This window comes from Oryza glaberrima, chromosome 1 (genome assembly GCF_000147395.1).
Source record: "Oryza glaberrima chromosome 1, OglaRS2, whole genome shotgun sequence".
Classification (NCBI taxonomy): Eukaryota; Viridiplantae; Streptophyta; class Magnoliopsida; order Poales; family Poaceae; genus Oryza; species Oryza glaberrima.
The window spans coordinates 3,165,441-3,182,195 of record NC_068326.1 but is presented as its reverse complement, the minus strand read 5'-3'; the positions used below and the strand labels follow the sequence as shown (position 1 = coordinate 3,182,195).

The 16,755-nt window shown below is 44.0% G+C and overlaps 1 pseudogene; it reads left to right on the top strand.

The window, feature by feature from the left end:
* Positions 1-505: 505 nt before the first annotated feature.
* Positions 506-6,566, top strand: LOC127784334 (uncharacterized; annotated as a pseudogene).
* Positions 6,567-16,755: the final 10,189 nt, after the last annotated feature.

The following is a 16,755-nucleotide window of genomic DNA, read 5'->3' as shown; positions in this document are numbered from 1 at the left end:
AGCAACAGCAGCTGCAGCAAAGTGAGCTCAACTGCCGAATTCCGAGCTGGAATTCGTCGATTCAATCCAGCATTTTCGTCTGTCAGCCAGCCAAACCAAAATGGGGAGAAATTTCGGACGCCTTACTAAATTATCACCACATTTCGGTAAAGTTTCTACTATATCAATCTTTTTTATAAATAATATATTAAAAACCCGGCCTCTAGAATAGATGTACATGGCCTAAAGTTTCTACTATGTGTGAATTTCAGTAACACTGTATAACCGAATCAAACCTTTATCATCGCAAAATATTTATACAATAATAACAGTATTTTGTAAGGTAACAAATCAACAACCCTTGTACACACTGTGATCACTATATTTATGCCGGTATGGTATCGGACATGTTCGTATATACACTGTGCTGCCATATTTATGCCGGTATGGTTTAGTATAGGTCGAACATGTCCGTATATATATACACGGTATTGCTGTATTTATTTTGGTGTGGTTGAGAGTCTAGTCTAAATCGAACTACTTTGTCCTTGACCATGTGGAGGCAGAGAGCTTTGCATTGCTATCTCCACTATATTTATAGCCTCAAGTCAAGGAGTTCAAGGTAGGAAGAGGACAACCCACTCCAACTCCAACCCGCAAGCATCCAAACTGAGCTGATCTCCTCTTCCTCCTCCAACTCCAAGCCTACAAAGTTCAGAGAAATCCAAGAAAGATACGAGAGAGATAGGTCCACGTCGTTGACGATGGCTTCTTCGGGATGCAGCAGCAATCGGTTGCGACAAACCATTGTCGTTGCGTTGCTGCTGCTGGCTTCTTCTTCTTGCTTGGCATCCGCGAAGCACAGGGGCAATGGCACGACGACGACGGTGCCGTTCCATGGCAAGGATGAGCTGCGCAGGTACAGGAAGATCATGGCGCAGGTTGCCAGGTTGAAGAAGGCTTCTGTCAAGACGATCCAGGCAATTTCTTCTTCTTCTTCTTCTTTGCTTCTCTCACTAGCTAGCTTGCTAGGAGTAGCTGAGCTGATGGTGCTGTGGTGTTTGTGTGCATGCAGAGCCCCGACGGCGATATCATCGACTGCGTGCCGGCGCACCTGCAGCCGGCGTTCGACCACCCGAAGCTGCGAGGACAGAAGCCCGAGGTGACCGATCAATCCGTTGTTCTTGATTTTTCCTTTTGGTTTTGATTTTGCAGTGATCGTTTCTGTCTCTGTCTCCGTCGGCGCCTGGTTCTTGATCGTGTTTGTGCGCGTGTGTGTGCAGGCTGAGCCGGAGGAGAGGCCCAAGGTCGGCGGCGCCGCGGCGGCGGAGGCGGAGGAGGAGGCCGTGTTCCCGCAGGCGTGGACGGACGGCGGCGAGTCGTGCCCGGAGAAGACGGTCCCGGTGCGGCGGACGAGGAGGCGCGACGTGCTCAGGTCTAGCTCCGCCGTCCGGTTCGGGATGAAGCAGCCACGCGCCGCCGGCGTCGTCCGCCGCGACTCCACCAGCGACGGCCACGAGGTCAGTCAGTCAACCAACTCGCCGGTCACCGGCGAGCTCGCCGTCGGCAAGCTCGCCCTCCATGTATATCATTCTGCATCATCAATTCATCATTATTGGCATTGCAAAACGCGTCAGGAAAAGAAAACTCATATAAACCACACGAGTAGGAAAAAACTGAAGAAAATTCAGAGAGGAAGCAGATCGATGCATGCACACACGGCTAGTTAATGCTGCTGTACTGTGCTACTATCATTAATACCAGATCACTAATCCGAAAGATTAGTTAGGGAAACAGTGCAATTAGTGCCATTGCTGGTACAGTTCAAAACTTGGAGTTCAAAGTTCAAACCACTGCTCCTACTACAACAAAGAAACCGGCTTCCTCTCAAGTTTAGCAGTTACTACCAGTGGTGGTTACTACTATAATTAGTACTGCTAGTACTAGTAATGCACCATTATGTAGAGTAATTGCATGGTTTAATTTGCTAGTACTTGTTTGAATAAGTTACTGCATGATGAAATGATCGAGTAGTACAGTATACGTTGTGCTGCACAGCTGCTGGTGCGGCAACAATGGCGACAATGGCGATGGCGAGTTGGCAACGAACTTTAATTAAGAGTGTAATTAATTAGCTGAGATTGTTGATGAGCTGATGAAAATGATGATGCAGCATGCGGTGGGGTACGTGACGGGGGATCAGTTCTACGGGGCGAAGGCGAGCCTGAACGTGTGGTCGGCGAGGGTGGCGACGGCGGCGGAGTTCAGCCTCTCTCAGATCTGGGTCATCTCCGGCTCCTTCGGCAATGACCTCAACACCATCGAAGCCGGATGGCAGGTAATCTAGTCTAATCTAATCTAATCTCTCATGCATTAATCTGCCCTATATCAATATAATCATATGTACACTCATGCATGTTGCATGCATGCAAGAACTCTGAGCATTTCTTGCTAACTCTGAAGAATACTGATAGAATGTTAACTCTGAAGAATACTGGTACAATGTTAACTTTGGCTGTGTTTAGTTTCTTCCAAAGTTGAAAGTTTGGGTTGAAATTGGTACGATGTGACTGTGTTTAGTTTCTTCCAAAGTTAGAAGTTTGGGTTGAAATTGGTATGATGTGACTGAAAAGTTGTGTGTATGACAGGTTGATATGATGAAAAAAGTTGGAAGTTTGGATCTAAATACAGCCTCTGAAGGGGCTGTATTTAGATCCAAACTTTGAATCCAAACTTCCAACTTTTTTCCATCACATCAAACTGTTAAGTCTACAATGTTAAGTCTGAAGAATGCTGCATTATACTATTGCTAGTACAATCTGACTCTGGAGTTGTTTGACTTGGGCCTTGTTTAGGGTGTGTTTGGTTCACGCCAAAACTGAAAATTTGGTTGAAATTGGAACGATGTGACGGAAAAGTTGGAAGTTTGTATGTGTAGGAAAGTTTTGATGTGATAGAAAAGTTGGAAGTTTGAAGAAAAAGTTTGGAACTAAACCAGGCCTTAGTTCCCAACTTTTTTCTTCAAACTTCCAACTTTTCTGTCACATCAAACTCACATCAAACTTTCGTTGTGTTTAATTCCATGCTAAATTTGGAAGTTTTGTTGAAAAAAGTTTGATGCAACGGAAAAGTTGGAAGTTTATGTATGTGTGTGTGGGGGGGGGGGGGAGTTTGATGTGACGGAAATGTTGAAAGTTTGAAGAAAAAAGTTGGGAACTAAACAAGGCCACACACAAATTTTCAACTTTTCCATCACATCAAGGGTGTGTTTAGTTCACGTCAAAATTGGAAGTTTGGTTGAAATTGGAACGATGTGACGGAGTTTAGTTCACGTCAAAATTGGAAGTTTGGTTGAAATTGGAACGATGTGACGGAAAAGATGGAAGTTTGTGTGTAGGAAAGTTTTGATGTGATAGAAAAGTTGGAAATTTGAAGAAAAAGTTTGAAACTAAGGCTATGTTTAGTTCTTGAAATTAGGGAGAAGTTTGGGGAAAGTTGGTAGTTTGGAAAAAAAGTTGGGAGTTTATGTGTGTAGGAAAGTTTTGGATGTGATATGATGTGATGGAAAGTTGGGAGTTGGAGGGAAGTTTGGTGTGAACTAAATAGGGCCTAAATTCGACCCAAACTTTTTTCTTCAAACTTATAATTTTGGCGTGGAACTATTTAAGGAGATTTGGCTTAGCTGGTGAAGTAGCATTCAGTGGACTGGCCGGAGTGTGTCCTTTTTTCTCTCGATCGAATTCAGAGAGTGATGAGTTGATAGTAGCTACTACTAGGACACGTAGTCCAGCTGCAGCTAGCTAGCTTTCACATATACATGCATCAGCTCGTAGGAGAAAAGGCCATGGATCGAGCTAGCCAGTTAATGGAAGCCAGACTTTGCAGAGGCCTTCTTCAGGCTGCAGCCTGGTTGGTGACACGAGTAAATGTGGCGAACTGCATGGCGAGCGATCAAGCAGCAGCTGGTCAGAGCTTTTTCAGGACTTTGTTTTGATTCCTTTCCAGCCTGATCAAATGATCAGCAAACAGTAAACAAAAGTTTTTTTGTCTAGGCTCTACAACTTAACAAAATCTGAATCTCTCGGTGTTCCAAACTGGGTGAGAAATCGTCGATCAAAATGACGCTGATATCTTCTTCAGATTGTTCACATTTCAGATTTTTTTAAGTCCTGAATTAACCGTGCTTGTGGTAGTTCAACTAATAGGGGATTTGGATCCTTCGATTCTTCTTGGCATGTGGTTGCATGCTGACTTGGTAATATTAAAAGAGGTGAAATCATGAAACTGATGAGGCACATTAAATAGATTCGATCGAAGCACGATGCATGCTTGCTGACAGTATGATTCTGATTAGAAATGTGCGCCCCCATTGACTTGATTACTTAATAAAAATGGTGGTTGAGCAGTCAAAGCTGATCGATCTGCTGGCTGGAATGGAGAGACACTGCTTAACTTTCTGAACTCTTTGTTCTTTATTCAGGTGAGCCCTGAACTGTATGGAGATAACAACCCAAGGTTCTTCACATACTGGACAGTAAGTCCTCTCTTCTGCACCAATCCCACTGCTCCCTCCATTTTAATTTACTTGCTGTTCTAGATTTGTCATAAGATAAGCATGTCTATCTTTAACCATTAATTTTTAGAAATCCATTAATAATGTATGAATTATATATTATAAAAGTATTTCTCATGGTAAATCTAAAAAAATAAATCTTAAGATGTGAGTTTACAGAAATCATCAAAGATTAGAATTTTTGACCTAGGATAAACATAGAACAACGAATAATTCATCAGCTGGAAAAAAATACATGTTCAGTTTACACTCAGTTTTTCTTACCGGTATCTGGATTTTGACATTTTGCCATTGAAAACCTGCAAGAAACAACAGTACTTAAATACTACAACAGGTAGCAGCAAGTGTAGTGGATAGAACTAATAGCAATGTCAGTGCTCACATTGAATGCAACAAGTTCCCAAGTACTGAATCCTACTAGTTCTTGAAGTGAGTAAAAAGTATAAAGAAACGGGAAGAGAAGAAAGATGCGTGTGTTGCAATGCAATATTGGCACGATGAGATGTCTAAACTGTTGCGATGGCATGCAGACTGACGCGTACCAGGCGACCGGGTGCTACAACCTCCACTGCTCCGGCTTCGTGCAGACCAACAACCGCATCGCCATTGGCGCCGCCATCTCCCCCACCTCCGTTTACAATGGCCGCCAGTTCGACATCAGCCTTCTCATCTGGAAGGTAATACTCATATACGTACTAGCTTGAACTGCAAAGTGAACTGAATGAACTATTTCATATGAAATTCATGATCTGACCAGTTTGAGTTTAAATAATTTATGAGTAAAACTTTCATATTCGTATAATCGTGATAAAAAAAAACCCAAGGCTGGAAAAAATAGAGTACGATCGACGTACAAACCTTAGAATGAACTCTGAAATTAAGTTTTCAAAATTCAAAGTTTAGCTACGACTGATAAGCCAACAAGCAGACAACAAATTTTAGGAGAGATGACTGAAGTGAAATTCAGAAAATTAACAGAAAAAAAAATCTGAAACTTTGGATGAAAAGATTTATACTAATTAAATTTCAACGAATTTGGCCGGTGTGTAGGACCCACGTCGGGGGCACTGGTGGCTGCAGCTGGGGTCGGGCCCACTGGTGGGGTACTGGCCGTCGTCCCTCTTCACCCACCTGGGCGGCCACGCCAACATGGTGCAGTTCGGCGGCGAGGTGGTGAACACGCGGCCGTCGGGGTCGCACACCCCGACGCAGATGGGGAGCGGCCACTTCCCCCGCGAGGGATTCAACCGCGCCGCCTACTTCCGCAACCTCCAGGTCGTCGACTGGGACAACAACCTCCTCCCCGCCGCCGCCCTCCGCCTCGTCGCCGACCACCCCTCCTGCTACGACATCCAGGGCGGCTACAACCGCGCCTGGGGCAACTACTTCTACTACGGCGGCCCCGGGCGCAATGTCCGTTGCCCCTAGAGCCACCACCCAATTAATTAAGCCGCCGGAGACGAGGAAGACGACGATGATTATTAAGGGGGTATTACTGATCATTACCAACCAATTACATGCAACACCATCTCGATCTTATTAATTACTCTATTCGTCACAGAATATAAGGGATTTTGATTGGATTGGATATATTTTAGGTAATTGAAATCCAGTCAAAATATCTTATATTTTAGGATAGAGTGAGTAGTTTTCTAAGTAGTAATTAATTAGCTAGATAGCTATAGTAGTGGTTACTGATGATGAGTGTGTCAAGCAGCCAAGGAAGAGTGATGGCGCCAAAAGTTTTTGAGTTGATACGAGGCTTCCTTTTGATTTTTTTTTCTGTCTTTTTAGGGGGTTGTTTAGCTTAATTTTCTTGAGTTATGTTACTTATGTATACATGAAGAAATTGATAGGGGAGTGTTATGATCACCATATGTATATATAGCGTGGCATCAAGAGTGTTTTTTGCCATGCGTTTGAATTATCGATGCGACCTTTAAATTTTCAGTTGATTTTGTTTACTTCGATCAAACACTCGGCTGGCATTTCTAAACATGACGTTGTAAAAATTGGATAAGAGGGAGACGTCGATTCGATAAAACTCATGGGCCTTTATATGTTTGGTTGAAATATGGGCCTCAATTTGTAGGAACCGGTCCAAGTAAAAGCCCATCAATAGAGGCCTAATTTGTGAACTCTCTCTCTCTCTCTCTCTCGTAATTCACTCGCGTCATGAGAGCGTGGAGATATTTTTTTCGAGGGAATGAGGCCGCTCTGCCAATATTTTTTTTTCTTTGGGAATACGGAAAAGGATTGTGCACCTTTGTATTAAGAGAAATAAAATTTACACTGACGGCAAAACAAAGAAAAGAATGTGGGTTTGGGAAGAAAATGTGGAAAAACTAAAAAGAGGAAAACGAGGACTTTAGCCTATTCTCGCGATTATAATGAAACGACCAAACGACCTACACGCTAAGAAGGCAGTGTTAGCGACAGGGGGAAGGAGAGAAAATTGCAATGTTCACCTCATAAAGGTGTCACAGAGAAGGACATTAAGAGTTACAAGAATTTTGAGAAGAAAGTGCAAAGCTACTAGCATCAAAATCCGGCGATCGATCATCCAATCAAACTGGACTTCGTCGTACACTTTGCATATAGCGGTGATGGAGTTAACCACATGCAGAATCGTTTTGTACGTGCCATTGAAAGTTCTATATATCTCGTTTCTTTGAGGCCAAATACCCCGGCCCAAATCGTCTAGAGTATGGAGATGGATTACTCTTCCTTCTCTCTCTTTTGCGGAGAAGTGAATGGATTAATCTTATCTCATTGCAATAAATCACATGCATGTTGAGTTTACATCAAGCTTAGCTGCTGCCAATGCAAATGTGGCCCACGAGCATCATGTCTCTGGATCGAGTCGACAGACACTACCTGGCCCAGACAACTGGAGCAGCGGCGGCTTCCGTACGTTTGTGTTCTCACTGAAAGGTCGGGAATTAAAACAACAAAAGTATTACTGATTTACTGTATTTGGTTTTGCGTACAGTAGCAAATCTCTTTGCTCCTTCAAAGTAATAAAGGAGGACGACTGATGATTATATGGATGTGATTCATGCAGGCCTGTTCACTTTGATGTCATTTTTAACCATACTATTTTTTTTAAAAGTTGTCAAAAAAAAATGTATACGTTTAGTTTGTTGCCAAATTAGTCAATACATAAGAAATTGAAAGTGCATCTAGGACCCCTCATTTATTTTGGTGTTAATGACAACACAATTAGAGGGTAACTAATGCTTTTTGTTGAGATGTATGCAAGGATGAAAAAGAAGTGGATGTCAACGCAATAAGTATTGCGACATCTTTTGTGGTAATTGTCTTCTAATCCATGTATATCTTGTGTTCTTGAGTATTAGGATGCCGTACTATTAAGAGGGATGCCACATGCATATAATTGGTAGAACACTAGTGCTCAAAATCATTTATTTGAAGTGTACTTGTTTTATGTCTGTCGGACTATCCGATGTTGATCAGACTATCCGATGCTCAGACTATCCGAAATTTCACAGAACTTTGCTCACTGTCTTCGGTCTGAGTGTTGGCTAAAAAATATCGGACTATCCGATACGTCGGACTATCTGAAATTTCTCAGAACTTCACTCTCTGTTTTGAATTGCTTTTTATTCCTTTTGAGTGAGTTTTAAATCAGACTATCCGATGTGATCGGAGTATCCGATGATCCAGAGACTCTGAAATTCAATGGAACTTGAGTCTCTGTGAGAGGATGAAATTCTTGGTTCAAAAATAACGGAATATCCGATATGACATCGGACTATCTGATCGATCGGATTGTCCGAAATTCTCCAGAATTTCATTCTCTGTCTCTGGCCTGCTTGGGGGTCAAAAAGATCGGACTATCCGATGTCACCTCAGACTTTCCGAGGTGGGATGAAAAGATTCTCTCCAAACGGCCACATTTTGGGGGCTTCTATAAATACCCCCCACCTAACCCTTTTCTGGGGTTACCCAACTCATTCAGTCACATTCACTTTGGGTTGAGCTTGGTGCTAAGGTGCTTTGGATCTTTGAGCTCTCTCTCCCTCTCTCAAATCCCCTCTTGTTCTTTGTGTGGTGGATCTTGGTGGTTGTGGATTTGGGGTTTGAGGGCCTAGTGTGTGTTTCACTCGATCTTGAGCACTAGGGTTTGACCAAGAGTTGTGTGGTGTTTGTTACTCTTGGAGGTTGAGGACTCCTAGACGGCTAGGTGTCACTCCCGAGCCACCGATCTACGTGTGGTTGGCCGGGAGAAGTTTGTGAAGGCCGGATCTCGCCTCCGCAAGGAAAGAGATACCCCTTAGTGGAAGGAGGAGTGCTTAGTGCAACCTCTTGAGGAAAGGGTTAGCAAAGACCCGGCTCTTAGTGAGCTCCTCAACGGAGAGTAGTATCCCCTCAAGGATTTGAACTCCGGGAACAACTCGGTGAACTTCATTGTTGGTGATATCTCTTCTCCCATTATTTAGCTTTGTTTTTTGTGCCACTATAGATCTAGTCTCTGTTTGCGCCATACTCTTGTTTGTGCACTAGATCTACTTGTAGTGTTCTTTTAGTGGATCAGATAGTCTGATTTGACATCAGACTATCTGATATTTTCGGATAGTCTGACTGTGGATCAGACTTTCCGATCCTAACTCAGTTTTAGCTTCCGCATAAAGTTTTAAATTAGCCTATTCACCCCCCCTCTAGGCCTAATTGACCCTTTCTATTGGTATCAGAGCCTAATCTCCTAATTAGGCTTAACCGCTTGGAGAGATCATGTCGGGCCAAACGGGGGAAGGCAAAGATGGTGATAAGGGAGCTACATGTGCAAAGAGCCCGGGCACTTCATTGCGGATTGCCCTCATCTCAAGGATGGTTCCCACCTCAAGGAAGATAAGAAGAAGGGTGAGAAGAAGGAGAAGCACAAGCATAGCAAGCGAGAACATTATGGCCAAGCTCATCTTGGGATGATTTTCGGCTCCGACTCCGAGTCAAGCTCAAGTGATGAAGAAGGAGTTGCCACGTTCGCCGTCAAGCCTTCATCACCACCGAGGCTCTTCGCTTATTCAAGTGATGAGGATGCTCCCATTTGCCTCATGGCAAAGGAGCCTAAGGTACCTTCTCCCCTCAAGTTATTTAATGTTGATCTTATTAGTGATGAGGAGGAAGATGTTGAGGATGAGGTTATGGATGACGAGTTGTTCAAATCCATAACCAAGGAATCCATACCACACTTGAGTGAGTTGCTTGGGAGAATCGAGGATCAATATGCAACCCTTGAGAGGCAAGAGGAATTGCTCATTCGTAAGAAAGAACGGTCTCATGAACTCAAGAGTGAACTTGCTCAGGAGAGAGAAAAATAAGGCTTTGGTACGGCTTTACAAGCAAACCAAAGAGTCTTATGCTAATCTTGAGGTGGCGAACGCTCAACTTCAAGAGAGAGTGGATGGCTTGGACAAAGCTTACCTCTCCCTTGAAGAGAAGTTCGAAACCTTAAAGAGTAGTGTCTCTCTCCCTAGCGAGGCATCGCGCTCCAAAATTGTCCCAAGCAATGAACCATGTGTGAGGTGCAAAAATATTGATATTGAAGCTTGTGCTACTAACTCTATTTCCTTGAGTGCTTTGCAAAAGCAAAATGAGAAGCTTATGGGACTCCTTCACAATGGCCTACTTAAGTGCCACATGGGTAGTAAGGCCCTAAAGGAGTACCTAGGCTATCAAAGGGACAACTTCAATCATGAGGGTCTTGGGTATGTTCCTCCACTAAAAGGGAAGGTGGACAAGAGTGTGATGATCAAGAGGCCTCAAGGTCTTAGCAATTTTGTTAAGGCCAAAAGTATCCTTCCTAATGATTATGCTTCACATTGTTCTTTTGATGCATCTTATGTTCTTAGGAAGAATGCTAGTGGTCGTGTTGTTGCTAAGTATGTAGGCCCAAGGAGCAAGAATATTTCTATCAAGAGAGTACTTTGGGTGCCTAAGGCACTTGTTACTAACATGAGAGGACCCAAGCAAGTATGGGTACCTAAAACTAGAAATTGATCTCTTGTAGGAATATGTCTCCGGTGGAAGAAGTTGGGTGATTGATAGTGGATGCACCAATCACATGACCGGAGAAGAATCAATGTTTTCATCTCTTGATCCAAATGACACTTCACAAGATAACATAGTCTTCGGGGACGATGGAAAGGGAAAGGTTATGGGATTGGGTAAGATTGCAATCTCTAATGATCTTTCCATTGCCAATGTTCTCTTGGTAAAATCTCTAAACTACAATCTTTTGTCCGTTTCTCAATTATGTTCTATGGGTTATAATTGTCTTTTTACCGATGTTGATGTGACCATCTATAGAAGGAATGATTCCTCGGTAGTCTTTAAGGGTGTTCTCAAGGGAAAGCTTTACCTTGTGGATTTTTCCTCAAGTAAAGCCAAACATGAGACATGCTTAGTGGCTAAGTCCAACACAGGGTGGCTTTGGCATCGGAGGCTAGCCCATGTTGGTATGAGGAATCTTCACAAGCTTCTAAAGCACGATCACATCCTTGGACTAACAAATGTTCAATTTGAGAAAGATAGGGTGTGTAGCGCATGTCAAGCCGGCAAACAAATTGGAGCACATCACCCCGTCAAGAATGTGATGACCACTACAAGACCATTGGAGCTTCTCCACATGGACCTCTTCGGACCAATTGCTTATCTAAGCATTGGAGGTAACAAATATGGTCTTGTTATTGTTGATGACTTTTCACGCTTCACGTGGGTGTTCTTTTTGCATGACAAGAGTGAGACACAAGCTATCTTCAAGAAGTTTGCAAGAAGAGCACAAAACGAGTTCGACCTCAAGATCAAGAACATTCGAAGCGACAATGGCAAGGAGTTCAAGAACACATGCATCGAGAGTTTCCTTAATGAAGAAGGCATCAAGCACGAGTTCTCGGCTCCATATTCACCTCAACAAAATGGAGTGGCCGAGAGGAAGAATAGGACTCTCATTGAGATGGCGAGGACCATGTTGGATGAGTACAAGACATCGGACCGTTTTTGGGCCGAAGCCGTCAACACCGCATGCCACACCATCAACCGCCTTTATCTTCACCGCCTTCTTAAGAAGACTCCCTATGAGCTTCTTACCGGTAACAAACCAAATGTCTCTTACTTTCGTGTTTTCGGTAGTAAGTGTTACATTCTTAATAAGAAGGCTAGATCCTCTAAGTTCGCTTCCAAAGTGGATGAGAGATTCTTGCTTGGGTATGGGTCAAATGAATGCGCATACCGCGTTTTCAACAAAACCTCCGGTATTGTTGAAATTGCGCGTGATGTGACATTTGACGAAACTAATGGCTCTCAAGTAGAGCAAGTTGACTCACATGTGTTAGGTGAAGAGGAGGATCCGAGCGAAGCAATCAAAAGATTGGCTCTTGGGGACGTGCGCCCTAGGGAGCCACAACAAGGAGCCTCTTCCTCAACACAAGTGGAGCCACCTACATCAACCCAAGCCGACGTTCCCTCTACCTCAAGCATGGATCAAGGTGAAGAAGGCGAGCAAGTGCCACCCTCACCGATCAACTTAGCTCGCCCAAGAATCCACCAAAGTATCCAAAGAGATCATCCCACCGACAACATCTTAGGAGACATCAACAACATCTTAGGAGACATCAACAAGGGAGTATCCACTCGTTCTCGTATTGCAAATTTTTGTGAGTATTATTCGTTTGTGTCTTCTCTTGAACCTCTAAGGGTGGAAGAAGCTCTAAATGATCCGGATTGGGTGATGGCAATGCAAGAGGAGTTGAATAATTTCACCCGGAATGAAGTGTGGACTTTGGTGGAGCGACCTCGGCAAAATGTGATTGGCACAAAGTGGATCTTCCGCAACAAGCAAGACGAGGCCGGGGTCGTAATAAGGAACAAGGCGAGGTTAGTGGCGCAAGGGTTCACCCAAATCAAAGGATTAGATTTCGGTGAAACTTTTGCGCCGGTAGCTAGACTTTAGTCGATTCGCATATTGCTTGCTTTTGCTACTAACCTCAATTTTAAGCTATATCAAATGGATGTCAAAAGCGCCTTCCTCAATGGGTCTATCAACGAGTTAGTATACGTGGAGCAACCACCTGGCTTCGAGGATCCGAAGTATCCCAACCACGTGTACAAACTCCACAAGGCACTCTACGGGCTTAAGCAAGCCCATAGAGCTTGGTATGAGTGTCTTCGCAATTTTCTTGTGAAGAACGGCTTTGAAATCGGGAAAGCCGATTCAACTCTTTTTACTAAAAGACATGATAATGATATTTTTGTGTGCCAAATATATGTCGATGACATTACATTTGGTTCTACTAACAAGTCTTTTAGTGAAGAGTTTAGTAGGATGATGACCAAACGTTTTGAGATGTCCATGATGGGTGAATTAAAGTTCTTCCTCGGCCTTCAAATCAAGCAACTAAAGGAAGGAACTTTCATTTGCCAAATAAAGTATTTGAAGGACATGCTCAAGAAGTTTGGGATGGAGAACGCCAAGCCAATCCACACTCCCATGCCATCAAATGGCCACCTCGACCTCAACGAGCAAGGTAAAGACGTCGATCAAAAGGTATACCGTTCCATCATTAGCTCACTTCTTTACCTTTGTGCATCTAGGCCCGATATTATGCTTAGTGTGTGCATGTGTGCAAGATTTCAAGCCGCTCCAAAGGAGTGTCACCTTGTGGCCGTGAAGAGAATTCTTAGATATTTAGTGCACACACCTAACCTTGGTCTTTGGTATCCTAAGGGAGCGAGGTTTGATCTCATTGGTTATGACGATGCGGATTATGCCTGGTGCAAAGTGGATAGGAAAAGCACATCGGGTACTTGCCAATTCTTGGGTAGGTCCCTTGTTTCTTGGTTTTCCAAGAAGCAAAACTCCGTCGCCCTATCCACCGCCGAAGCGGAATACGTTTCGGCGGGGAGTTGTTGTGCTCAACTTCTTTGGATGAAGCAAACCTTGAGAGACTATGGCCTAAATGTGTCCAAAATCCCACTCCTATGTGACAATGAGAGCGCCATTAAGTTAGCCAATAACCCCGTCCAACATTCCCGAACCAAGCATATAGATATTCGCCACCATTTCTTGAGAGACCATTCCACAAGAGGCGACATAGACATCCAACATGTGAGAACCGACAAATGGCGGATATCTTCACCAAGCCTCTAGATGAAGCTAAGTTTTGTGAGTTGAGAAGTGAGCTAAATATCTTGGATTCTCGGAATGTGGCTTGATCTTTTGCATGCATGTGTTTTGCATTTACTAGAATAGGTTTGCTTGCCACATCATGACAAAGTGAACATTCAATTCATGAATAAACACTAGTCATAATCTATGTGGATAACTTGAAATCTATGTGTACGGGGATCTCATTCTCTAATGAATCTTGGTCCTTGCACAATTTGCTATAGATTCGTACATTCCCTCTCTCGAGGGTGCCTAGTTTTCTTTCTTTTGCTGCATTTGTCCAAGTAATAGTCTAGCCATCGAGTTCATCCTATCAAAATGTTGTTGAAAAAATCTTCCTTGAGCCATCCTTTATTGTCTCTGCCACAAAGGATGTCGGACTGTTTGACATCAAGTCAGACTATCCAACCACAATCGGACAGTCTGATTTCAAATCGGACTATCCGACGTGGGGCCAAGGGCAAGGGGACTTAACCTCCCCGGGGGTAACTCTTTCTTACCCCTTCAGTCATTTGTCTCAGTCGTTTCTCTCTCCACCCCTCTTCTCCACTCCAAACCCTAGTTCTAGGCCACCAAAAATCTTCGTTTCGGAGTCTCCGATTGCTATTCCTTCGCTTTAGGGTGGTTTCCCTCCCTCAACTCCTTCCAAATCACTGGTTCCCCAGTGATTCTCTTAGTGGTTCTTGAGGTATTTCCTTGTTTTTCCTCGATCTCCCTCATGGTGTATTATTTCAAGATTTCCTTCGGTGAATCTTCTTGTTTTAGTGCCTAGATCTAGTACCTAGAAGATCCTTTGATTCCATTGGATATTTTTGTGTGAATCGAGATTTGTTGGTCTAGGGCAAAAGGCTGTCGGATTGTCTGATATGCCGCCGGATAGTCCGATGTACATCGGATAGTCCGACGTCAAATCAGACTATCCGACCTCCTTTTGGCCCAGTCCAAATTTCTCCTTGCTTCACATTTAAATATTCTTCTTTCACTTCTTCTTAATCATTATCCTCTGTTCTAAATCAGTGTGTCCTCATGATCAAGGGTCAGTTCAAGAATCAAGTTTACTCTCGCCGTGGGACAATGAGTTCTCGAGGTCGCTCTCCCTCTTCCAAGGCTCGTCATGCTATACGGCGTATGTCCGAATCCCGCAAAGATGCCATTGACGCGCAAACTCAAGCCTCTGACCAAGCAGCTCAAGTGGCTAATGTGGAGCGTGGTGCTCCTCTTCCTCCTCGCCGCAGTCGAGTCAGTGGAGAAGGATCAAGTGCACCTGCTAGAAAAGTAAGGAGAGGCAATCCTACGGATTCTTCTGAGCCGGGTCAAGGTAGTGGTTCTCATGCACCATCCTTTGAGGAAGAGATTCAGTTAGAAGAGGACATTGTCGCTCAGGAAGAAGGGCCTTTCTTTATCACTGCTCCCTCTAGAGATCCTAATTATCATCGGAGAGTCATAAGGTGGAACCGCAAGTGGACTGAAGTGGAGAAAGAGCGTAAGAAAGATCCCTACAAATTTCAACAGTTGTCCACCGATCCTCGGTTTTGGAACCTTTTTCAGCAGGATTACTATGAGACAGTGATTGCACCTAAGAAGGGGGCAATTCTTATGCAGTGGGTTGATTGGAAGTATATGGAGGAGTTGCATGATTCAATTATTGATGAAGTCATTGAAGCTTGTGCTCGGCAAAACTTGAAGGAACTCATGGGCTTGCAATACCCATGGTGCAAAGGAATCATCGCACAATTCTATGCCACAGTTTACTTTGAGCCCAACAAAGAAAAGACTATTCATTGGATGACAGATGGCATCATATACTACGTGACATATGCCAAGTTTGCTGCCATTTTGGGGTTTCCGGCTCGCTCTCGCACCAATCGTGTCAAGATTCATGATGAGAAGCCCATGGACACAAATTCTCTTCACTTCTTGTACCAAGATATGGACTATGAGTTAGGCACCATCAAAGGTCTCCTTCCCTTCTATGCCTATCTCAACAAGCTCTTGCGCAAAACTCTCAATCCCAAGGAAGGTGATGCTAGCAACGTCCTTGCCTATACAAGAAATTTGCTTTACAAGATGAAGGCTCACCCACAGCTCTTTGACGCCTTTGACTTCATCTTTGAAGAAATCCGGCTTATCTCCATGATGCCTAAGCGAGGACTTGGCTATGGGCCTTACATTATGAAGATGATTGAGATTGTGTCCAAGAAGAAGTTTCACAAGGAGGTGGCACATACCGGTTACCAAGTCCGTCCCATCAAGGCTGCTGCTGTGCCGACTGGACAAACCACTCGTGCTTCTTCTCATGCCGGTCCCTCCGCTACCGTCACCAAGCCGGACTCCAACTCGTCCTTGAGGTTCTTCAAGTCCATCTTCAACTTATGCAAGACCATCCCAGTTCGGCAAGCCAAGGAACGCAGAGCAAGGAAGAAGGACACTCGACGGATCAAGACCCTCCTTCGCAACGCCCATTTGCCGTGTTCTCCCGATGGTTCTGAGGTTGAGGACAGTGGGGAGGATGTGATTGAGGACCCTTTTGCAGCTGAGGCAAGCTCCTCTCGTGCGGATCGTGGCAAGGCTCCTATGGAGGAAGAAGAAGAGGAGGAGGAAGGTGACTATGCTGAGGACTCAAGTGAGGAGGGCGAGGATTCTGATGAGGATGAGTGATCCTCTTTTTCCCTTTTGGTGCCTTGATGCCAAAGGGGGAGAACCACCTATCAACAAAAATCTCTAATCTATCTCCTTTCGTGATGGTTAGTCGAATCTTGGGCTTTTGTGTCTTGTTATGTGCAATTATCTTTTATCCATGCTCAATTGTGTGAAATATCTTGTCATTGGCATATGCATGAGGTTATATTGTCATTTCTAATCTAGTGCATAGATTGAGGGGGAGCTCTCCTATTTCATTTCTAGCATATCTTTAGGGGGAGCTCCACCAAAATCGTAATCTTTTATTACTTCTAAGTGTGTTGTCATCAATCACCAAAAAGGGGGAGATTGAAAGTGTATCTAGGACCCCTCATTT